Source organism: Hippocampus bargibanti, linkage group LG07 (assembly GCF_051943395.1).
Source record: "Hippocampus bargibanti isolate YZ-2025 linkage group LG07, ASM5194339v1, whole genome shotgun sequence".
In the NCBI taxonomy this organism is placed as follows: domain Eukaryota; kingdom Metazoa; phylum Chordata; class Actinopteri; order Syngnathiformes; family Syngnathidae; genus Hippocampus; species Hippocampus bargibanti.
The window spans coordinates 9,327,125-9,352,370 of record NC_142740.1 but is presented as its reverse complement, the minus strand read 5'-3'; the positions used below and the strand labels follow the sequence as shown (position 1 = coordinate 9,352,370).

The 25,246-nt window shown below is 49.1% G+C and overlaps 1 long non-coding RNA gene across 1 annotated transcript; it reads right to left on the bottom strand.

The window, feature by feature from the left end:
• Nucleotides 1-2,232: 2,232 nt before the first annotated feature.
• On the bottom strand, nt 2,233-6,175 carry LOC148895366 (uncharacterized). Its single transcript, XR_016115553.1, has 5 exons — nt 4,598-6,175; nt 3,796-3,871; nt 3,652-3,690; nt 3,157-3,243; nt 2,233-3,054 (listed from the first exon to the last, which is right to left on the bottom strand). It is a non-coding gene; the product is annotated as an uncharacterized LOC148895366 (long non-coding RNA).
• Between the last annotated feature and the right edge of the window lie 19,071 nt (nt 6,176-25,246).

The window sequence follows — 25,246 nt, the reverse complement described above, 5'->3', positions numbered from 1 at the left end:
AATAAATAAACTGTGCTGTAAAATAAAGCTGTATTTACCTTTTTGATGGTCATTGATGGCTTATGGAAGGAGAGTCACCTTCCATAAGGACTGTTGGTAACTTAACCTCTGGTGTGGCTTCTCTTTGCTTCTTTGGAGACTCCTCATCCTTTTTGCTGATTAAAAATCTCTTAATTGACACCTGTTGCTTTCTGACTTGTAAGGTGTTACGAGGCTGAGGCATTACATTATCGATCATCAATCATGTTGATGATTGTCATAGCCAGTCTTTTCTGGATGGAACTGTTCGGTAAAAGCCTGCACATCATTCCACTTTGCCAACATTGCCTTCTCCTCCTCGCCCTCAGATGTTCTCGAACCATCCGTTACGGGCTTTAAAATCCTGAATAAGCGCCGAACTTCCAGGTTGGCGCATGGCGATATCGGCGTGAATTAGCTATGCTTTCTCGCATAAAATAGCTTTACTCACGCTGTCGCCGGATAGCTGCTTTTCATGAATCCAAATCAACAGAAGTTTTTCAACTTCTTCGATTGCCCGAGACCGTCGCTTTAAGAGCATGGAAACACCTTTTGCAACAGACGCACCTTTGATAGCTTCTTTGTTGCGAAGGATGGTAGCGATGGTGGACTTAGCATAGCCGCGCTCTGTTGCGAAATCACACTAACGCACACGTCGTTCGTGTTTTTCAATTATCTCCTTCTTAGCGACGGTGATTTTATTGTGTTTCGTCTTGGGCTGAACACGAGCCTGTGGTGGGTTTTTTTCGGTGCCATAATCGTAAAAGTATAAGCAAAAAGCTGCAAGGAGGCGATGGACGTGTGCATTCAATGAGAGGGGGTGTGCAAATTAGCGTCGGCTGGAGCGCTGTTCGGTTGCCAAAGATCACTCCGCCAGAGCCGAAGGTCGTGTGCTTTCGTATTCTTCCGCAGAAGATTATGTATTTATGTATACACACTTCCACCGAAGTGCGTAAGATGAAAATAGTTCTTATTATGAGGCTTAATATTCATAAATTTGACGTTCGTATGATGAAAAGTTCATATTATAAGGCGTTTGTAAGTTGAAGTCTCACTGTATTTGGTTTCAGACTTCAGAGGGTAACGTGAGTTAGGATTTTACATTTTATATCAGGAAAGAGAGAGACAAAAATCATATTAGTGATGGATGGCATTCTATTGGACTACGTGTTGTGTGGAATTGTGATTGATATTGATACATGGAGAAGGATTATGATGGTTCTAGAAAATATGCTCTAAAATGAAGTCAACAATACAATGAATAATCAAAATTATTTTGGGGTATGCAGGAAGGCATGTTATTTTGCTCGTTTAATCTGGAATGTCTTTGTGTAACGGAGTTGTGCGCTTAGATTATTAAATTATGAAGGAAGTGACGCAACGGCGCACAGTGTGGCACTATGTCCCGCCCATAGTTTCCAGAACAATCTCGAGGAGATTCAGGTTAATCAGAAGACGAAACCCATGCGACTTCACCCATCCCTTCTGCCATACTGTGTTGCAGAAATAAAAGAAATAAAAAGACACATCCACAGTAAAACCCAACAAGTTGAAAGTACAGTAAAGTCTCGTTATATCGATATCGGATATATCGATAGTCCCGGTTATATCGATACTATTTCTATGCACGCACGGAGAAAATTACATGCAAACAGGGTCTGATATATCGATAGTCTCGGTTATATCGATATTTTTCGGACTCCCTTGAATATCGATATAACAAGACTTTAATGTACTCAAAATTTATATGGCAACTGATTACGTCAAAATTTTTGAGTACAGTTAACTCAAAGTGTTTGAGTACAGTTAACTCAAAATGTTTGAGTAGAGTTAACTCAAAATGTTTGAGTAGTGTAAATAAATTTTATGAATTTGTCTGAACTTAAAAGTTATGAGTTTGATTGAGCTTAAATGTTATGAGTTTGTTTGGACATAAATGTTATGAGTTTGCCTGAACTTAAAAGATGTACTTTCAGTTTACTCTAATGTTTTCTTAATTTTTAAATTAAAATTAGTTTTTATATTTAAGCTTAACCAACTCAAATTTATAATGTTTCATGAAAACATCTCATCTCATCTCATTTTCCGTACCGCATATTCCTCATTAGGGTCGCGGGGGTTGCTGGAGCCTATCTCAGCTGTCTTCGGGCACGAGGCGGGGGACACCCTGAATTGGTTGCCAGCCAATCGCAGGGCACTTCATGAAAACATATATTCATGTATACTGTACTTACATTTGCCTTCTATGTCTAAAAACAAAAACACACCTCACGTCTGTTTTAGTTCACATTTTTTTATTAAGGTTTAAAACAACCTTTGATAAAACAAATGATAACAGTACCAAAATGCACAGCATGTCCACGTACCAAAACAACAAATAAACCCCTGAGAAGATGTGAAATAAACATGACAAAACAGAAACAAAAAATATACTCTGCTGTTCTGTTAAAAAAATAAATTCTTTGAAAAGCATATACTTGAATAAATACAACCGAATACATTTCAATGTACTCGTTATAAGGTGCAAATCAAGGTAAAACTTACTAAAAACAAACACAGTATTCCTGAAACGAAAAAAGACATTTTGGTGGAATCCAAGTTTACATATCAAAGTATTAATATAAAATCAGTCACAAACAGGTATACAAAGCAGAGTAAAACTGAAGTTACTTATCGAGTGTTGCTTTGTTCCGTAATATTGGAGGCACTGGTGCCTTCAATATTGCGGAACAAAGCATTTTTCAAACTTAGCAAGCGTGGTCTGAGTGGTCTGTTATCATCAAGACACAGCAGTATTTTCTGAATGAAGGTGAATGTGAGGATTAATTTTCTTGGATAATCTAAATGCAATGCATACATTAAACCAAACAAGAGGAGGTGTGCATCAGCCAACCTGGGGAGACATCTCACAATAATGCCATCTTCTATCACAAAAGAAATGCTGTCGGGGTTAAACAAGATGGCAGTAGTGAGGTTGTCAGTTGTTACGGAGAGAAGTGCGACAGGAGTGTTTTCAATGTCTGTATCCTCTTCCCACTGCAAAATACACACAAACGTTCACATACAGAATAAAGTAAAAGGTTATAGCATATATTGTGGCCATAGATAGACATTTGTGTTAAGTCAGGTAATACATACATTGCATGTCTTAAAGAACTCGGAGTCATCTTCGCCCGAGTATCCAGGGATGTAGAACACAGTTTGCATCTCCAGTCCATGTTAGGCCTGCAATTACATTAAACATTTTTCAAGAATGAGTACGTGTTTGGATAAGCAAAGTAAAGTTGGTGTGATTCTAGTGGGTCCAAATTAAAGACAGTTACGGATTATTATAGCTCAAATCCAAGCATATCCTTCGTAATAGTTTGGAACCCCCGCACTATCCCTATTGCAATTTAACAACTGCATCACTGTAATGATTAATGAACATCAGTTGCTGGTAATAGCAGAGGAGAATGTGAGACTTGAGATTGTTTTAAAGAAAGAACAATCAATGAAGTCTCAACTAATGGTGTAAAATACTCCAATATATGTTAAAAAGGTAAAATTCTGTTCAATATAAAAAATACCTACATGTAGTATGATATTCATCAGGTAATTAAGAATATAGCATAAATACAATTGTAAACATACCTTCGATAATGGTGGTGTTGCTCAATTTGCACCCGGGGGCTGAAAGGTTGAAGAGAAAAAAAACATGACAATGAATGTAATCCTTTAATTTAATAAAACGCATTTATCCATGTTAACTTTTTAAGTTTAATAAATCTAATGTACCAGATTAAATGATGCAATCAAACCAGTCAGGCGTTTGCAGTTTGATGACTTGGCTTCCAGCAGCTCTCTCAGTATCCTTAATATGCCAAAAATACATTTTAAAAAAAGTTCATGTTTAATTTACACATGCATAACCATTTAAACTGCATCAATTGTACATATTCCAATCCACTGTACATTTTTTGGCTATCATTATATTTAATTAGTGCATTCTTAAAACTGCAGCACTACCGCTGCACGTGTATAGATAGCTTAAGCCTATAGCTTGTGCTGGACAATGACACGCGGTACTGTCGTTTGCAAACAAAGTTAACTCAAAGCACTAACCTGCTGGGCGTTGCAGCCACGGTGTGGAGGATTTCGTGTGACCCTTTTATATAAACCTTAATTTTACACCCATTTGACGATTACTCTCGGACCTTCGCGGACACAAACATAACCTGCAACAGACTCGGCCACCGCCCAACTAAACCTGCGCGGTACTATTCTCCAAATAACATTTCTGTGTCTTTCAACAGACAAGAGACGTTTAAGAAAAATTCATACATATATCGCCACAGCGCTTAACATAGGAGAAGTCCCGGGCTCAAGACAACGCAGCTGAAAGAGTGGATGAGAAGGCCTCAGTCGAAAGCACGACCACGGACTAGCATCTTTGCTAACTTGTGAAAGGCGGCAAGTTTCACAAACTGACTTTCCAATTTTGCCGTCGACACAACAAAATATCGTTTTTCTGTGCACCGACTACAGCATTGATACACTGGGTCCTTGTAATATTAAATAATGTTGTTTGTCTTCTCACCTGAATTCGTGGGTCTCTGCACGCTTCAGCCGTCGAGAAGTAAAAATGGCTCCGGTGAGACCGCGCCCGATGAGACCACGCCTGCGGTGACGTCATCACGCAGCGTTCTGCCGTTTACTCAAAATATATAAGTATACGACAGCCATGAACTCAAAAGTATTGATTTACTGCAAATTAAAAACGCATGACTATTCAGAAAACTCAAAACGTTTAAGTTTTTGAAACAAAAAATCGGCTTTTGAGTTGACTGACCTCAATGACTTTGAGTCAGTAGTACTGTTCGGGTTTACAGTGTACGGCAGCATCGTGGAGATGAAGACAGTCACTGTTGTGACACCCGTCACATTGGTGCCGTGACCCGGACCACAAGTGACTCTCCACTTCGGACCGGGACCGCGATGCTGCACAATGAAGACGCTGTGCAGTCCCATCACTCGGTGGACGGTGTGTCGACCCCCGTTCTGAAAATACATGTAGTGTGTTAATTGTCTGACTTGCTGTTTTGCAATTAGTGTGGTTTTTTTTCATGTACGTGTTTTCGTGTGTTAAGTCGAAGAATGAGCTCCTTACAAGTAACAAGTAGCACACCTTTGAATGAGTGTGTTGGTAGAGGTAGAGGCTTCCCAACCGTGTAACAGTTGTGTAGTGTAATCCAGAGTGGTGTAGGTTGTACAGAGGGGAATGGGCAGGTTCAAGCTGAGGCCACTTGTGTTAGTGTGGACAGGGTTCCTTCCCAGACCCAGTGCAGTGCATCTATGACGAGCGCACAGACAACTGATACACCAGCAACAGATCCCTTTCTCCAGTCTGTCACAGTTATGTAGTGCTATGCAGGGTGATGTAGTTTGTACAGAGGGGAATGGGCAGGTGCGAGCTGAGGCCACTTATGTTAGTGGGGACAGAGTTCCTTTCCAGACCCAGTACAGTGCATCTCCGACGAGCGCACAGACCCTGACACACCGGCGACAGATCCCTTACTCCAGTCACCTGACATAGTTGGTCAGATGACTGACATAATTAGACAGCATTCTTGTACATCCTTTCCCGATAACCTTGTCTATTTTGCCTGTTGGTCTTTCTATTGTCTTCCGTGTGTATGTTACGATACTCGAGGCAAGGACGCCGGGCTCGAGTGGCGAGGGAAGGAGGGAAGGCTTGGATCCGAAATGCAACGGCGAGACAGAGCTCAGGGTAAAGTCTTTTACTGAGACACGCATGCAAAACAACAAACTCATAAATTGGGGAATGTGCGTAAAGGCAATGGAAGAAATAGCGAACCTGACAGCAAGGTAGTAGTGGGGGTGACTTCCGAAATATTCCGACGGAGACTGAATAGCGCAATCGGCAGATATAGTCAGAAGGCACAATCACGGGAATGACAAACAGCTGTGGGAACCCAGGTGCGTGATGATAGGAGGGGCCGTCTCCAGGGAGCAGCGGAGGAGATGACAGGAGGGGCGGGGCGCGCCCAGGACGGCGACGAGATGTGACAGTGCCCCCCCCTCAACGGACGCCTCTTGGCGGCCCACCAGGTTTGGAAGGGTGAGCCGCATGGAACGCCCGGATGAGAGATGGGTCGAGGATCCAGGCCTGTGGGACCCACTGTCGTTCCTCCGGTCCATAACCCTCCCAGTCGACCAGGTACTGCACTCCTCTGCCCATGCGCCTGGAGTCCAGTATCTCCCGCACGGTGTAGACCGGTCCGTCGGCCAACATCCGGGGGGGAGGTGGGGGGGGGTGGGCGTGGGGGCTAAGGAGCTGGTTTCCACTGGCTTGAGGAGGGAAACGTGAAAGACGGGGTGGATCCTCATGGTGGGTGGCAGCCGGAGCCTCACCGAGACCGGGCTGAGGATGGCCTCGATGGGGAAGGGACCCGTAAAGCGTGGGCCCAGCTTGGCTGAAGACCCTGCCAGCCGAAGGTCCCTCGTGGACAGCCACACATCCTGCCCGACCTGGTAGTTGGGTGCCTGTCTCCGATGACGGTCCGCCAACCGCTGGTTCCGAGATGCGGTGCGTGTTAGGGCTTCCCTGGTCTCCTTCCAGACTCGGTGGGCCCGTCTGAGGTGATGTTCAATAGACGGGACCTCCACCTGGCCCTCCTGTGTGGGGAACAAGGGCGGCTGATAGCCACAGGCGGACATGAATGGGGACCGACCTGTGGCTGCGGAGACCAGGGAGTTGTGGGCGTACTCCACCCAGGGAAGGTGCAGGGCCCACGACGCCGGGTTGTGGAGGCACACGCACCGGAGGGCCGCCTCCAGGTCCTGGTTCTTCCTCTCCGTCTGTCCGTTGGTCTGGGGATGGTATCCAGATGACAGGCTCGCCGACGCCCCTAGGGACCGACAGAAACGCTTCCATACCTTGGACACGAACTGCGGTCCCCGGTCCGACACGATGTCCGTCGGAATCCCGTGGAGACGGACGACGTGGTTAACCAGGAGTTGAGCCGTCTCGATGGCGGACGGCAACCTGGTTAACGGGACGAAGTGGGCCGACTTGGAGAATCGGTCCACAACGGTGAGGACGACCGTCTTGCCACGGGAGGGGGGGAGGCCTGTCACGAAGTCGACGGAGATGTGAGACCAGGGTCTGGACGGCACCGGTAGCGGCTGGAGGAGTCCGGCCGGGGGCTGGTGGGAAGCTTTCCCACAAGCACAGGTCGGGCAGGCTTTCACGAAGCTGGTGATGTCCCTTCGGAACCCCGGCCACCAGAACCGTTGGGCGATGAGTTGGATCGTCCTGTTGACCCCCGGGTGACAAGCTATCTTGGAGGTGTGCCCCCAGACGAGCACCTCCGTGCGAAGAGGGGCGGGGACAAACAGGCGATCCTTAGGACAGCCCCTGGGGATGGGGGTCGTCCCCAGGGCTTGCTGAACTTTTCTCTCAACCTCCCACCTCAGGGCACCCAGGATGCGTTGGGCCGGCAGGATGTTGGTGGTGGTCTCCTCCCTTTCTGCCGGCTCATGGATGCGGGATAGGGCATCGGGCTTGGTGTTCTGTGACCCTGGGCAGTAGGTGAGAGAAAAGTTAAACCGGGTGAGGAAGAGTGACCATTGGGCCTGTCGCGAGTTAAGTCTCTTGGCAGACCGGATGGCCGCCAGATTCTTGTGATCCGTGTAGACGGTGAAGGGGTGTTTCGCTCCCTCAAGCCAGTGTCTCCATTCCTGCAGGGCCAGGACGACCGCCAGCAGTTCCCGATTGCCGACGTCATAATTGGCCTCGGCGGGGCTGAGCCGGCGGGAGAAGAAGGCGCATGGGCGTAGCTTCTGGTCGGTGGGAGAGCGCTGGGAAAGGACGGCCCCTACTCCGGACTCTGATGCGTCAACCTCGACCGTGAATGGGAGCTCGGGGTCGGGATGACGCAGGACAGGGGGGTTGGTGAAGGCACGACGGAGGCGGTTGAATGCCCCCTCAGCATCGGGAGTCCACCTGAAAGGGAGCTTGGTGGATGTGAGGTTAGTGAGGGGAAGTGCCTTCTGACTATACCCGCGAATGAAGCGGCGGTAGAAGTTGGCAAACCCCAAAAACCGCTGAAGCTGCTTGCGCGTCTTTGGGGTCGGCCATTCCACCACCGCTTTGGTTTTGGCGGGGTCGGCCCTGAGCTGCCCCTGCTCCACGACAAACCCCAGGAACGACAGAGAGCGGACATGGAAGTCGCACTTCTCTGCCTTCACGTAGAGCCGGTTTTGCAGGAGCCGCGCCAGGACCCGTCGGACGTGTTGCCGATGTTCTCCTGCAGAGCGGGAAAAAATAAGAATGTCATCAAGGTAAACAAAAACGAAAACATTGAGGAAGTCCCTGAGCACATCATTAATCAGATTTTGGAAAACGGCGGGCGCGTTCGTGAGCCCGAACGGCATCACCAGGTATTCGAAGTGCCCTAAAGGGGTCTTGAATGCTGTTTTCCATTCATCCCCCTCACGGATCCGGACCAAATGGTAAGCGCTGCGAAGGTCTAATTTAGAAAACATGGTGGCGGACTGAAGGGGCGCGAAGGCCGAATCCATGAGGGGGAGAGGGTATCTGTTCTGGATGGTGATGTCGTTCAGACCCCGGTAGTCAACACATGGGCGCAGGGATCCGTCCTTCTTCTCGATAAAGAAAAACCCTGCGCCCAGCGGGGAACGCGACGGGCGAATGAGTCCCGCCGCTAGAGAGGAGTCTATGTAAGTGCTCAGGGCTTCTCGTTCCGGTTGTGAAATGTGGTAAAGTCTGGAGTCCGGTAATGGAGCCCCTGGCTGCAAGTCAATGGCACAGTCATACGGTCGGTGGGGTGGCAGGGATTGGGCTCTGTCCTTGCTGAACACCTCCCGCAGGTCATGGTAACATTGTGGCACGCCCTTGAGGCAGATGGCCTCGGGCGGGCCAACGCGGGAGGGATCTTGCCCTGCCGTAGCCGACCGTAGGCAGTTGGCGTAGCAGTAGGGGCTCCAGCCCTGAATGGTGGGACCCCAGGAGATGGATGGGTCGTGGGTATTGAGCCAGGGAAGACCCAATACCAACGGCGCATTCCGGGAGGGCATGACTAAAAATTGGCGGTGCTCCACATGGTTCCCCGCTACCCGAAGTTTGAGCGGGGCCGTGATGTGCGTGACTCGCGCTAATAGTCCTCCGTCCAGGTCCACGAACTCCTTGGGGGGCAGGAGGTCGATAAGTTGGCAGCCCAATGAGTCTGCCAACTCGGGATCGATAATGCACCCGTCGGCCCCCGAGTCCACTAATGCCCGCACTGTTTGGGAGCTGGAAGGCCCAGTCAATTCACTTTCCAGCTCCAATCGCGTTACGGGGGTAGGGGGTCTTGCCTCCCGCGGTCGCCTATGTCGTTTCTTAGACAGGAACTTACATGTGCCGGAGGTCTTTGGTTGGGGGCCTTGGGTGCGGCGAGCCCCGGGTTCGATGCGGTCGTTCCCCCCACCGATCAGCATGGGTTCGGGGGAAATCTCCCGACGTCGCACGCGCTCGCTGCCGGGGTTGGTTCTCAACGACCGGGTTCGTGGCTCGTCGGGCCGCCGACCGCTCAGCTCCCTCCGTCGCTCCTGAAGGCGGTGATCAAGGCCGATGACTATGTCGACCAAGTCGTCGAAGGTGGTGCCAGAGTCGCGTGTAGCCAGTTCGTCCTTGAGATCGGAGTTAAGCCCGCGACGAAACACCCCCCTCAACGCTCGGTCGTCGTAGCCGCTGCCAGCGGCCTGAATCCGGAAGGCGACGGAGTACTCTGCAGCCGAGCGGGACCCCTGGACGCAGTCGAGGAGTCTTCCTTCTACCTCAACTTCCGTGACCGGATGGTGGAATACCCGGCGAATCTCTGCCACGAAGTCCGGGTAGGAGGTGCACAGCTCCGGTCGAGACTCCCGGATGGCCAGCACCCACGTCTCGGCGTCTCCCCTGAGCAGGCTGGTGATAAAAGCTACCTTAGCCTCATCGCTAGCGTAGGCTTGCGGCAGTTGTTCAAACACGAGCGCGCATTGCATGAGAAATCGCGCGCAACGCCCGGTTTCGCCTGCGTAGCGAGAGGGGTTGGGCAGCGGGAGCGGGTGCCCACCCGCGGACGGGGAGGACCGAATTGTGAGGGCTGCCAGACGTTCCTCGACCGTCTCGAATCGTTGAGCCAGCGAGGTGGTGATCTGGCGGAGTTCCGTGATGGCTTGCGCCATCTGGCTCGAACGCTCCGCTTGCATGGAGAGGGCGGTGAGGAATCTGTCTTCGCCAGCAGGATCCATGGGTGGTCGGAATATTATGTTACGATACTCGAGGCAAGGACGCCGGGCTCGAGTGGCGAGGGAAGGAGGGAAGGCTTGGATCCGAAATGCAACGGCGAGACAGAGCTCAGGGTGAAGTCTTTTACTGAGACACGCATGCAAAACAACAAACTCATAAATTGGGGAATGTGCGTAAAGGCAATGGAAGAAATAGCGAACCTGACAGCAAGGTAGTAGTGGGGGTGACTTCCGAAATATTCCGACGGAGACTGAATAGCGCAATCGGCAGATATAGTCAGAAGGCACAATCACGGGAATGACAAACAGCTGTGGGAACCCAGGTGCGTGATGATAGGAGGGGCCGTCTCCAGGGAGCAGCGGAGGAGATGACAGGAGGGGCGGGGCGCGCCCAGGACGGCGACGAGATGTGACAGTGTATGTTGCCTCACTTCTGCATAATTTAAGGGGGGTGTATGTCACGGAGTTGTGCGCTTAGATTATTAAATTATGAAGGAAGTGACCCAACGGCGCACAGTGTGGCACTATGTCCCGCCCATAGTTTCCAGAACAATCTCGAGGAGATTCAGGTTAATCACAAGACGAAACCCATGCGACTTCACCCATCCCTTCTGCCATACTGTGTTGCAGAAATAAAAGAAATAAAAAGACACATCCACGCGTCTCGTCTTCATTAATACGGCAGCATCGTGGAGATGAAGACAGTCACTGTTGTGACACCCGTCACATTTGTGTACTTTTGATTTTTGTTGACTGCCTCGCTTGGGCAGCTAATATAGCCAAAAAGAAAAGGCCTCAGAAATCATTGCCTCAGTTGGAAGAAATGTGAGGACGGGATGCTTTGGTAAAGCGAAAGTGTAAAAACAATGATGTTTTGAGGTTTGAATTAACTTGTTGCATTTTTTTTCCTTTCAATCACAGGGGATAGAGAGAAGCGGTGTTGACCTTTTTTTTTTAGGCAGTTGTGAGATAGCATTTGTTCTCGAGTGGTGAGTACTGATGGTTCTGGAAAAAAAAGTGAGCTGTGTCAACCATATAATACGTGCGTACATCTAGACTGAACGGAATTAGATTACAAATAAGGAGCTGATGGGTTAAGTCCGTAGGCAGGAATACCTGAGTTCACCAAACGTGATATAAGGTTTAGCACAATTGTTAACACTGTTGTGAGGGTTGAGGATATTTATTGAATTAAGAAAAGAAGAATTTACAAAAGACTAATCAATGTGTGAGGGACTCCTCATGCAGGCATAAATCACAAGAAGGGGAGAATGATAAACATTCTAGCGCGACAAGCTGTTCACCAAAAAATTGACAAAATTGAAAGGCCACAAATTGAAAAAGAAGATAAAAATGTTTTAAGAGGTGACAAGATTTGTTCTATCAGATATTAAACATACAAGTATTAAGATGAGACAACTAAGATGCTATAGTATTTTCCTTCACATTAAATCAGGAAGTTGTCTTTTATGGCAAAAGAGCAAGATCTGGTTTTCTCTTTGAGTGGTTCCTTATCAGGGCGGCCTGTCACTCTGTTCAAAATTTACAATGCAGCTGTCGAGAGTAGAAGACTCACCATTCATTGTGGGATGAAAGTGAAACAAACAGTGTGCATTCCCATGCAGTATGTTAGGTTGAAACTATCTGACTGAGCTAGGACACTGATGAATGAAACAATTAAAACTTGATTAATTTGAGTAAATTAATACAACATAAACATGATAAAAGCATTATCCTTTGTACTGTAACAGATAGAACTGGCTCAGCGATTGATAAAAAGAAAGAAGAAAGTAAAGACGAATTAATAATGATACCAATTATATTTTCGAACTGGTAACTGCTATGCGACTGTGGGATCAGATTCAGCCTTTATAAACTTGATTCAATTATTGAAATTATGGAAATAGTTAATGTGTGGCCACCATACTTGATCTGTAAAGTGCAAAGTGAATTCTATCTCTCAAAGTAAAGTCTGTAATCTGTAAAGTGCAAAGTGAATTCTATCTCTCCTCCACCTCAGATGGCGCTACCTGACAAATTCATTTTTGTATTTTACTTTATGTGCAGCGATCCCGTATCAAGGCCGAAAAGGTGACTGTGGAAATGTCCAAGCTACAAATCGACTTGTCACATTTTTGAGAAGACAAGATAGGAACGTCTTTGGTTGCGCCGCACACATTCAGAGAATTTGCGGGAAGCTATGCTCCTCTAATTAAGAAAAACTAACAAACAAAAAAAAAATCTGACCGAATGTAAATTAATGTGTCCAGCTGGAGCATGGAGCTAGAGGCTGGCCCATGCCTCTAGCCCCATTTCGAAATTATGGCCGGCCGGCCGCAAAGGCCGAACCAAGGCGGCATGGCTGTGGGGCGGTAGGATGAGTGCCTGAGGGCATGTGTGAGGAAATCTCTGGAATCAAGCTGGCTGTTTAAATTGTGGTGACGTGAAAGAAATGGACTCTGAATGCACAGCCACTTGCATCCACCCGTTCAGACAAGCTCCACGATGTCTACAGCACTGTCAAGCCACAAAGCCAAGACATCCCACCTTCTCCCTGGGATAGAAACTCAACTGAAAATGCTTCCTGCTGGCCTCTCAGAAATGAACTTGAGAAAGCTGAAACACATTTGCTGCCACCCGTTCAGCGATCAAGCCTCAAAGCCAAGAGACATCCCACCTGCTCCCTGGGATGGAAACTCAACTGAAAGTGCTTGCTGCTGGCATCACAGAACTGAACCTGAGAAAGCTGAAGCATGATTTGCTGCAGAAATGGACTCTGAATGAACAATCTCTCACAATGCAACTCCACTGCAACCACTGAACTCCTGCAACAGTACTGGCTTTGATCCCTTGATTTCCTCCACGTGACCCGACCGACCTCATGATAATCACCCCACTTCACAATGCCTTTGAGTCTGACACATTCGAAAACGAGATCGATCCCTAATCTAATTTCCATAGGTGCGTGAAGGATGTGGCAGCCGCGTGGAGCTGTCAGGAAGCTCATTGATTGGTATTGTGGAACCGGACCACACACATTTTTCTCGCACTGAAATTGGTAGTGGACGATATTCCATTAAAAAAATGTTAATTGTTAGAAATGCCTCGTGAGCTGTGTTTCAATAGTATGGAAAGTTGTTTTTCGCAAATATTTGGGAAAAAAATTGTTAGTTTAAATCAATTTTTCCTGAAGTGAAATTTTTACTGACAATTTCAGACATTATACGTTACGTGGACATTTCCCATTCACTTATCTTGGTGTGAAGATGGGATTTTTCTCGCTGCATCATAGGAGATTTGTTGCTTGGAAGCCACTCTCTGGCCAATTTGACCTTTCTTTATTTTACGATCCCAAATGGAAAGAAAAATTCCAATTTGCATGGTTTTGGGGGGTTTACACGATACCCTCGTGAAAACTGACTAATTGGAGGTGCTTTATTTGGTTGTTTTGTTAAAATGCCTCAACTTCTGCTCTTTTTCAGAAAGGAGTGGGGGGAGAGATCGACAACATTTTGACCGACACCAGCATGCAATTGAACCCAATCGAACAAATATATCCAGCATACATGCGTCAGATGTGCGGCAGCATTCGGCAAATGGTTTCAAAAAGGAAAAAAAGGCCACATTGCTTTTGTTAGAATGATCCCGATTGTCACAGTGGCTACTTTGTTCGAAAATTTTTACAATGTCAGCGAAGCAAACAGGAAATAAGAAAAAAAGAAAAAGATGGTTTATATGCCACACCAAGAGACTCGTACATTAATAATGATAATATTAAGAAATTTAATTTGAAAGTGTTTCTTATTGCACTCATAGATGCTTCACAAGAGCTTAAAATGTTAAATTAAATGTACACCTGAAGACAAGCATACATAATTGACACCAAAATAGAAATAGAAGGAAGCATGAGTAACAAGACTAAAACATTGGGAAAAAAAGCATTGTGGAACAATTTAGTTTTTGAGGTTGCGTCCCATGAGTGGGGCGGCTATCTGAAGGCCGGATGCCTCCCAGTTCTGAGTCTGGCTGCGGGGATGTCAAGGAGATTTGTGTTGGAGGATTGGGGGCAGCAGACGGAGTGTTTTTGTGGGGGTCAGGAAAGATCAGATGAGGCCTTGATTGTGGGGGTATTTATGGGGGGGTGTGCAGCAGTGTGTGGGAACGGAGCGGAGATGAGAAACTTTTTTTAAGGTAGAAAAATGCGGTTTTGGTAATTTGGGCGTTGGGTGGAATGGTAGAAAGCGACATGCTTATCAATTTGAACTCTAAAGTTGCAACAGTTACAGGGGAGATTGGGTGCAGTTTTTGATGATATTCAAGTAGGATGAACAGTTGTTGATGTTGTGTATGAATTGTTTCCTGATTAAAATATTAGGAGGAGACGGGTTAGCCAAAGAGATGGTAAGGTTTTTTTTTTTTTTTTTTTTTAAGTTGCTGGAGGAAGCAGTTGTTGGGAGATCAATTCCTATGCGATGTAGTTGGAGACTTTTCATGTTTAAGGGGAAGGATGGTATATTTGTTTTTTTGTTTTGTTCCACGTTAACCACCTTCTTGCAGACCGTTTGGGTGAATTCCTGAGTTGGGGACTGCAGACGGAGTGGCCATGGACGGAAGGTTTGTATCAACGTTTGGAGACTCCAGACGGGGGAAATGGGGTTCATCAGAAAACCACGGTAAGATCGAAATACAATACAGTGACTAGAATCTAGGAATTATATGGTGGTGACCTGGAGAGATATTTTAAATGGGGTGAGGCTGCGCCAGTTGCGATACTCAGCCTCGAGGGTCACCGAAAATTCTGCCAAGGGTTCCTCGCCTTTTGAGGTGGAACGTGGCCGAGAGCTCCCCGCTCCATGTAAATGCATGGATCCGGGCGCTCCTCAAAGAATAGTTCATTGAGGAGACATACGCTCATTTTGTGTTCTCGTCCATTATTTTCAGGAGCAGACGACCCTGATGTACCAGACGCATCGAGGCTGGTGACAGATGGGGCCACCAGATGACCAGAGGGACCAGTCACGCAGTCTATCTAGGGGTGTGGAGTCAAGCGATGTGGAACTCGTATCTCAAGGCCTTTGGACGGAGGGAGCAATCTGGATTTTCCCTGCATGCATCGGATTGCATGCTGACGTGTCAATGATTAAACGACCAGCACCTGCGAGGCTGCAGGCAGGGCTGACGTCGCTACCCGCTGGTCGCCAATCTGATCGGGACGAACAGCACCTGTGCAGGTGCAGGCGGGGCCGACAGCGCCCCCCGTTGTTCGCCAACCAGATCATGACAGTACCCCCCCTTCAAGGGGCTGCTTCCAGAAGTCCCAACAGTCTCCCAAAAGGTCCCCTCGCCAGGGAACAGTCGGTGGAGAGGGCAACCGCTGCCTCTCCAGCATACGACGGGCGGCGGCCTGATGGGAACGGGACTCGGCCTGGGGTGGACGAAGACGCGGCACGGATCGTCGTGGGCGTGAGTGCGATCCCTCTCGCACGTTCACGCGACGGCGTATGGCTCTGCGTGGACGTCGAACTGCCAGGCGCAGAATGGCACCCGTACGGCCGTATGGGACCAGGTCTCGGCCGGACGCTGACGTGGCCGTGAACTGCCCGGCACCGGGGGAACGAGACCAGTCCAGAGCCACTCCGGGATCCAGCGGTGTGTGGGGTCTCGGACTGACGTTAACACGGACGTTGCACGGCTCGTCGTGGATGAGACTCAATTCGTCATGCACGACGACAGCGTGGCTTGACGTGGGCGTGCACTGCCAGTCACCCAGTGTCACCCTGGACGGCCACCTGGAAGGAGGTCTCGGCCGGACGTTTACGTGGATGTTACGGCTCGGCGAGTGACGCAATTCAAACTCGACGAGGCTCGGGCTAACGTGGACGTAGAATTGCCAGGCACAGGGTGGAAATGAGATGGGTCCGATGTACCTGCGGGATCCGATGGTTGGCCGGTTCATTCTGTCACGGTTTGCGAGGTGGTGATGGCGGGCGCGGATCCCAAGAAGCAGGCAGGAGTGAGTAGGAGGTTGTTTGACAAATTGTATTAAATTAAAGGTCAGCAGGAACCAAATGTAAAACATCAAAATCATCTGAAAGGAAAAAATACAAAGTAGCAAAAGAAGACCAAAAGTAAAAGTCCGCCAAGCTTAAACAAACACATACACAATGCATGCAGCAAACAAGCAGCAAACAAACAATGAACCGGCACCGGATGTTCGTGCCGGGTGTCCTTTTAAGTGTCAATGATTAAACGACCAGCACCTGCGAGGCTGCAGGCAGGGCTGACGTCGCTACCCGCTTCTCGGCAATCTGATCGGGACGACCAGCACCTGTGCAGGTGTAGGCGGGGCCGACAGCGCCCCCCGTTGGTCGCCAACCAGATCATGACACTCAGCTGTCCTCACGATGCGCTGCAGAGTCCTACGGCAGGACACGGTGCAGGCGCCGTACCACACGGTGATACAGCTGGTCAGGATGCTCTCGATGGTACCGCGGTAAAGGAGGTCGTGATGGGGGTCGGGGCTCCAACTCTTTTGAGCTTGCGGAGGATGTACAGGCACTGGTGGGATTTCTTGGCCATTGATGCCATGTTGTGGCTCCAGGACAGGTCTTCGGATATGTGCACTCCCAGGAACTTGGTGCTGCTCACTCTCTCCACTGCAGCACCGTCGATGGTTAGTTGAGCATGCTGGGGGCACACTCTCCTGAAGTCCACAACAATCTCCTTCGTCTTCTCCACATTCAGACGGAGATTGTTGTCCTTGCACCACGTGGCCAGGCGGCTGACCTCGTCCCTGTAGGCTGTCTCCTCGTCGGTGTTGATGAGGCCCACCACAGTCGTGTAATCCGCAAACTTTATGAAGAGGTTGCAGCTGGGTGATGATGGTGAGCAGTAAAGGCCTGCAGACTCAAAAACCACCTGGTTACTCTGCTGTTGGTCTCACTATTTCTGGCCATCCATTGTAGAGGAGCATGATCAGAGACCACCATGAAACGTCTTCCCAGGAGATAGAAGCGTAGTGACTGCAAAGCCCATGTAATGGCAAAACACTCCTTTTCTACTGTGGAATAGTTCTTCTCCCTGAGCAATAGCTTCCTGCTGAGGTATAGGATGGAATGTTCCTCTCCTCCATGTACCTGCGAGAGTACAGCCCACAGACCAACTTCAGATGCATCAGCTTGAACAATGAAGTCTTTGCTGAAGTCTGGTGCCACCAGGATCGGACTGGAGCACAGCGCCTGTTTCAGATTGTTGAAGGCCATGTCGGCCTCTGGGCTCCATTTCACCAACCGGGAGTGTTTTTTTGGTCGTCAATTCTGTCATGGGGGCTGCTATTGTCGCAAAGTCAGCGATAAATCGTCTATAGTAGCCAGCCAGGCCTAAGTACGACCTCACCTGCTTTTTGGAAAAGCGCTGGGGCCAATCTTGTCTGGCCCGTAGTTTTGCTTCTTGAGGTACAGTAAAGTCTCGTTATATCGATATCGGTTATATCGATAGTACCGCTTATTACGATACTATTTTCATTTCCCTTGCACATTTCTAGTCTTTTTATGAATAATTAGTACCGTTTAGTACGATACCCGGTTGTTACGATAATCCGGTTATTACGGTGCTCCTTTTCATCCCCCGCCGGCCATTTTTGTTGTTTATATCGATATATCCGTCGCGCCATTGGTCAACTTGGTCACGTGTCTTGTTACGTGAGCCGCCATCGGTCACGCCATTGGTCGACTTGGTCACATGAGCCGCTATCGGTCGCGCTATTGGTCGGCTTGGCCGTGTGACTTTGTCACGTGACACGCCATCGGTCGCGCCATTGGTCAACTTGGTCACGTGTCTTGGTTACGTGTCACGCCATCAGTCGTGCCATTGGTCGACTTGGTCAGGTTACGTGCCCAGCACCCGTGTAGCAGAGCCATTTTCATTTTCAGACGCGAGCTCGTGTGTAGCAGACGAGATTGAAGTGTTTGTGTTAAAAGGTAAAAATGGGAAGCAGAAGAAGATTGATGACTTTTTTAAATTGTATACATAATACAGTAAGATGTAAGCGTTGCAGTTTCCCTGTTGTGTTATGTACATGCCCACTGTACTGTATATGAATGCAATCGTTTTTTGCAACAATGTTTCTTGTTTTGTCTGCTGAAGCGCGATGATTTTGAAAATTATTAACATTCCATACTGTGTATTAAAGGACAGCCGATGTCACTTTTTATTCAAATGCAAATAAAAATGACTTCACGTGCCATTTTGAGGCAACATTGGGGGAACAAAAAAGGGAGCTAATGGCCAGCTCCGTTTCTTATATGGCGCTTGGCTGCCCTCTTTTGGCGGCTTTTGTTTAATGCAGTTCGGCGCAGGATCGGATATATCGATAGTCCCGGTTATATCGATATTTTTTCGGACTCCCTTGAATATCGATATAACGAGACTTTACTGTAATTGGTCTCGCCAAATGCCAACCTGCACTTTTTCGGGTTTGCCGTCAGACCTGCTTTTCTGAGGGAGTCAATCACAGCTTGCACTCGGGTTAAGTGACTCTCCCAGTCGGGACTCTATATGACAACATCATCCAAGTATGCTGCTGCGTACCTCTTGTGGGGGGTGAGAATCCGATCCATTGGGCGCTGAAACGTGGCGGGTGCTCCATGGAGACCAAACGGGAGCCTTGTGTACTGGGAAAGTCCCTCTGGTGTGGCAAAGGCTGTCTTCTCCTTTGATGCCGGGGTCAGGGGCACCTGCCAATAACCCTTTGTGAGGTCGAGAGTGGTTATGAAGCGTGCCTGTCCCAGGGAGTCAATGAGGTCATCAACACGAATTCAGACACTTCATTCAATTTCCGATAGTCATTACAGAATCGGATTGACCCGTCTGGTTTGGGAACCAACACGATCGGACTTGCCCAGGCACTTTGGGACTCCTCAATTACTCCTAGTTCCAGCATCTTCCTTATCTCCTCCTGTATAGCTGTCTTACGAGCCTCCGGCACACAGTATGGACGCTGGTGTACTGTTTTTCCAGGTATGGTGCGTATCTCGTGTTGCACCACGTCTGTGTGTCCAGGTATGGAGGAGAAGACGTCGTGGTTACGCTCGACCAATTTGAGGGTCAGCTGGCATTGGTGTGGGGACAAATTTGGACCCATCTGAACGTCTTCTCTGGTCGGTTCCTTAGCCTCTCTGGGGGGGAGACAACTGAACAGCGCCTCTCTGGCATGCCATTTCTTTAGGTGGTTAACGTGATAAATCTGCTCAGGTTTCCTCTTACCAGGTTGCCTCGCCTTGTAGGTTACCTGCCCCATGCGTTCGATGACCACAATGGGCCCCTGCCGGGATGCCAGGAACTTGCACTCCACGGTTGGCACCAAGACCAGCACTCTGTCCCCTGCTTGAACTCTCGAGGCTGGGCAGGTCTATTGTAGGATGTTTGCTGCTGTCGTTGGGCCGCTTCCATGTGCTCTCGCACTATCGGATAAATGGCCTTCATCCTTTCCCTCATGTCTCCCACATGCTTGATGAGGGTACGTTGTCGGCACGGCTACTCTTCCCAAGACTCTTTGGCGATATCCAGCAGCCCCCGGGGCCTGTAAGAGTACAACAGCTCAAAGGGTGAAGAACCAGTAGAAGACTGTGGTACCTCCCTCACAGCAAACAGCAAGTACGGCAGCAGTTGATCCCAGTTTCGGCCATCTTTGATCACTTTCCTCATCATGGCCTTGAGTGTCTTGTTGAACCGTTCTACCAACCCATCTGTCTGTGGGTGGTAGATGGAGGTTCTCAGTTGCTTGACCTTGAGCAGGGCACACAGGTCCTTCATGACCTTGGACATAAAGGGGCTTCCCTGGTCTGTCAGTATCTCCTTTGGGATTCCCACCCTGCTGGCGAGAGCAAACAGTTCCCTTGCAATCTGCCGAGTGGTAGCCTTTCTGAGGGGAACAGCCTCTGGGAACCGAGTGGCATAATCGATCATAACTGAAATATAAATGTGTCCCTTAGCACTTTTTGGTAGAGGTCGTACTATGATGGGTAAGGGAATGAGCGGGTTTCTGTATGTGGGTTTTGGCGCCACCGTTGGCACTCGGGGCAAGAACGACAATAGTTGTGCATCGGGGGGTGCATCCTTGTGCACCCCCGGCCAGAAAAACTCTTGCAAGATTCTCTCTTTTGTTTTTTCTACCCCTAGGTTTCCCCCTAGCAGGTGTGTGTGTGTGCCAAGTCCAGTACTGTAGCTCGGTGTGGCTGTGGCATGAGAAGTTGTTCACGTACCTCATCATTTTGCTTTGTTACTTGGTATATTAACCCCCGGTCAGCAGCAAATTGGGGGTATGTGGGACCTGTCCTTTCCCCCAGTACTACACCCTCTAAAACCTGCACATTTTTCATGGCGTTGGCAAGGGTAGGATCCTGTAACTGGGCTGTACCATACCGGCCTGTTAGGGGAGGCAGCTTTTGGGTCCCTGGGTTCTCTGCACCACTGGAAGCCGTGATATTTTCTGGGGCTGTAGTCTCCTCGGCTGTCTCTGGGCCAGACTCCATCTCCGGTGGTGCATTTGCTGTCCCTAGAAGAGCGCAAGCTGGGGAGAGTGAATTCGGGGGGTAGGCTTGAGCCTTTACTATACGCGTCTTACCTCTCCCCTTTCGAGGTAGTCGGGCCAATCTTTCCTGTGTTTCTCTCCACAGTGGGTGAAAGGCCAGTCACGTCCAATCAGAAGGGGAACAGGGAGAGAGTCAACCATACCAGCTACCGCATGGATGATTCCCCTGGTTGTGGTCATGGTGAGTTCGGTGGTGGGGTACTCTCTGGTGTCTCCGTGGACACAGGAAACCAGAAGGGTTTTCTCTGGAGACAACTTGGTTGGATCCACCAGCGTTTGGCGCACCAAGGTTACCAGGCTTCCGGAGTCCAGCAGGGCTTCAACATCCTGTTGATTCACTGTCACTGGACAAGTGGGGGGTCTTGTTAGGGAGCTGTCACTCACCCCCAGTAGGGAAACATAATGAGCAGGGTGGGCACTGGAAGAGTCAACGGACGGCATGGACTCTTCCGTTGGTTTTCCACACTGCCATGAGATGTGTCCCGTCTCTCCGCATCTGTAGCATTGTTTGGGTTCAGTGCCTCTGGGCGTCCGCCACTGCCTAGGTGGACTTCTGACACACACTTGGAGCCATCTTGGCTGCGTTGGGAAGCTTAGGCATTTTTGGACGGGCCCTTCTGGTCTGGGGTGGGGATGTGTTGCTGGTTTCTTTCCTGGTCGTTCGCAGCATCTCCGCTGTGGCCTGGTAGTGCTCCACTGCTGCCACTGATTGACAGGCAGTAGTCAGCGACTGCTGACTGATGATCTTTTTTGGCTCATAGGGCAGGGCCCGTAAGTAGCAATCCACTACAATGGACTCGACCACCTCAGCTGTCGTGTTCCTTTCCGGTTCCAGCCACTTCCAGGCGATGCGGGCCAATTCGTGCATCTGTGCCCGAGGAGGCTGGTCTGGCTGGAACGTCCAGGTGTGGAAGCGCTGTGCCATCCCGAACGTGGTGAGCCCATGTCTGCTGAGAATTTCAGCTATTAGATAATCGTAGCCCTCTGCTGTGTGTGAGGTCAAGTCCAAGACAGCATTCAGTGATTCCCCTGTCAGGAAGGGTGCCAGCAATCCCACCCATTGCTGCTTGGGCCACCTTTCTCTAGTGGCTGTTGCTTCAAACGTATGCAGGTACGCCTCAATATCATCAGTCACCCCATCTTGGCTAAAAAAAATCACCCGCCTTCACCCGGGGCATGTTCTTGGCGGCCATTTCTTTTTGCAAGAGCAATTCCTCTGCCTTCAGTTCATTTGCTCTCTTTTGCTCCTTTAGGAGAGCCAAATGGGCCTGATATTGGGCTTCCTGACTTGCGAGAAGGGTTTTCGAGATGTCTTCCATTTTTTATTTTTTATTTTTTCTCTGGAGACAACTTGGTTGGATCCACCAGCGTTTGGCGCACCAAGGTTACCAGGCTTCCGGAGTCCAGCAGGGCTTCAACATCCTGTTGATTCACTGTCACTGGACAGGTGGGGGGTCTTGTTAGGGAGCTGTCACTCACCCCCAGTAGGGAAACATAATGAGCAGGGTGGGCACTGGAAGAGTCAACGGACGGCATGGACTCTTCCGTTGGTTAAAGATATTTTCAATTTGGAAAAAAAAACATAACACAAACCATCTATGTCCATGCACTCATTAACGCTTGTCCAGTGCCCGCATCCGCCACCAAATGTAATGTCATGAGAGGCTACCTCTCAGCGGGACAGGACAAGGAGCGCAATGGGCGACAGGTTTGAATGCAAACAAAGGTTTTAATAAAGGGTTTCAGGGGGAAGTCACAAGCAACAAAGGCAAGAATAGTCTCTATTCCAATACTTAAATCATAATAAAGTCTCTTCTGAGGTGACACTGAAGACAGGTTCTTTTCCATGTGTTTCTAGGCCTCACCTCTCTTGATGTCTCAGGTAGCCTAGCCACCTTTAGCAAGGGTCCAAATCCAGTGTTCTGCCGTATGGTCCCAACTGGCGATGAGTTCCATGCAGCATTCAGTTTCTCCACAGCGCACAGCAATGGAGCTTGTCTCACCCGGCTTCCACACTCAGAGGCTCTCTGCCTTAAAAGCCTTGCTTGCAAATCAAGCCGTGATCAGCCACAGGTGTGGGGTTTGAATTGCTGCCTTCCACCAGATGGGGCCAAAACGCGCTCTGGGTGAAGCCATCTTTGTCATCATTGTCATTCAAATCACTTCCGGGACGAGCGGACGCTGGCGCGCTTTGGCTGCCGCTGCTATCCCGCGTAACGTTTTTTACCTGTTTTTTACCTTCTTTTAGCCTTTTAAACCTCTTTTTAGCTTTTTTTATGGTTCACGAACCTCTGGAATTACCAGACAGTCACCAAACGAACGTTGGCTATCGATCCATCTCATGATTCCGGTCGCTTATCCGGATCACTGACGAAGCCGCGTTATCATCTCCACCCACCTGTTCCCGCTGTCGAGGGCTACCTAGCCGCTGCCTCCCTCTGGGTGTTGCTGGTGAATATCATGGCGCTTCTCCATCGACCTGTTGGGCGGCTACAGTACTCGGCGGCGGAGCTGCTGAAGTTCCGCTCCCGATGGACGAGCGTGCCACCGGCGATTCTCCGGTTTCCGGAAATCGCTCGTCGCCCTTCACGGAGGTATATCCACCGCGGATCACGTCGAGGCTTTCACCTCGATGGCTCCAAGGATATCACCTCCCTGTGGTCATCCGTCCGCCAGCCGCGTAGAGGGAGTAGCCGCACGATCGACCACCGTATGTTAGCCGGCCTGGCTAGGTCGGCTAATGCGCCTCGTCGTGGGGACGCCACCAGCGTCAACTTCGGCCTCCTCAACGTCCGCTCGCTTACCGGAAAGGGGTGTCTTATCCAAGACATTCTAATTGACCGTAAGCTTGACTTTTTTTGTATAACTGAGACTTGGCAAACGGCGGGAGACTTCTCCGAGCTCAATGGCGCAACTCCACCAGGCTTTGTTTACATTGCTAAGCCCCGCCTCTCAGGCCGCGGAGGTGGACTTGCGATACTTTACCGCAAGAACTGGAGAATCCTTCAAGTTTTTATCCAGGAAACCCAATCTTTTGAATGTCTTGCGTGTAAAATTTCTGGACCCTCACCCACCATCATAGCCACTGTATACCGTGCACCAAAACCACATTGTGACTTTCTAAAAGAATTCTCTGAGGTCCTCACACACCTCTCCACCCTGTCACCGAATGTAATTATTCTCGGAGACTTCAACATCCACATGGACAATTCCACTCTTCCCCTCACTAAAGACTTCACCTCCTCACTCGACAGCCTTGGTCTGCACCAATTCTCGGATTTTCCCACCCACATAAAAGGCCACACCCTGGACCTCATCTGCATGTCTGGCCTTACCCCTAAGAATTGCACAGCTGATGAAATCCCTATAACAGACCATTTCCTGGTTTCATTCAATGTTTCCATCACTCTCTCTCTCCCCAAACCACCCCGTGTCATCACATATCGCAACATCAAGGACATCAACGTTGCCACCCTTGCTGAGATGATTGCCACCCTGACTCTGGACCACAACTCTTCTCCTGATGAACTTGTCTCCCGGTACAACGCGGACCTCACGAACACCCTCAACGCCCTTGCTCCTGTAAAGTCCCGGTCTGTTCAATTTACCCGACCTGCACCCTGGTTCACCCCCCATCTCCGCTCCATCAAGACAAAGACTCGCCAACTTGAAAGACTTTACAGAAAGTCCGGGCTCACTATCCACAAGGACATATATGCAACTCACCTTACCCTTTATAAGGACTCTATCTCACGCGCTAAATCGCTTTATTACTCTGGACTCATTGATTCAAATTCTGGTAACTCACGGGCCCTCTTTTCCCTCTATCACAAAATCACACAATCTCCTATCTCTCTCCCCTCACACTTTTATTCCTCTGAGACATGCAACACTCTGCTGATGTTTTTTAGCGAAAAGATCAACAAAATCCATCAGCACCTCGGGTCCTCTGTCCGCCCCCCTCCTCCCAGCCTTTCTACTCCTTCCAAACTTTTTTCCGCTTTTGCACTCCCCCATCCATCTATAATCTCAGACATTATCACTAAATCCAAGAACTCCTCCTGTCAACTCGACCCCCTCCCCACTATCCTTATCAAGTCCTGCCTACCCTCTCTTCTCCCATTTATTTCTACCATTATTCACTCCTCATTATCAACTGGAATTGTTCCTATCCCACTCAAAACCGCAGCTGTCACTCCAATCTTGAAAAAACCTGGCTCAGACCCTAACGATTTCAATAACTTACGTCCAATTTCCCACCTTCCATTCATCGCCAAAATTCTTGAAAAGACAGTTGTTTCCCAGCTTCACTCACACCTCACTCACAATAACCTCTACGAA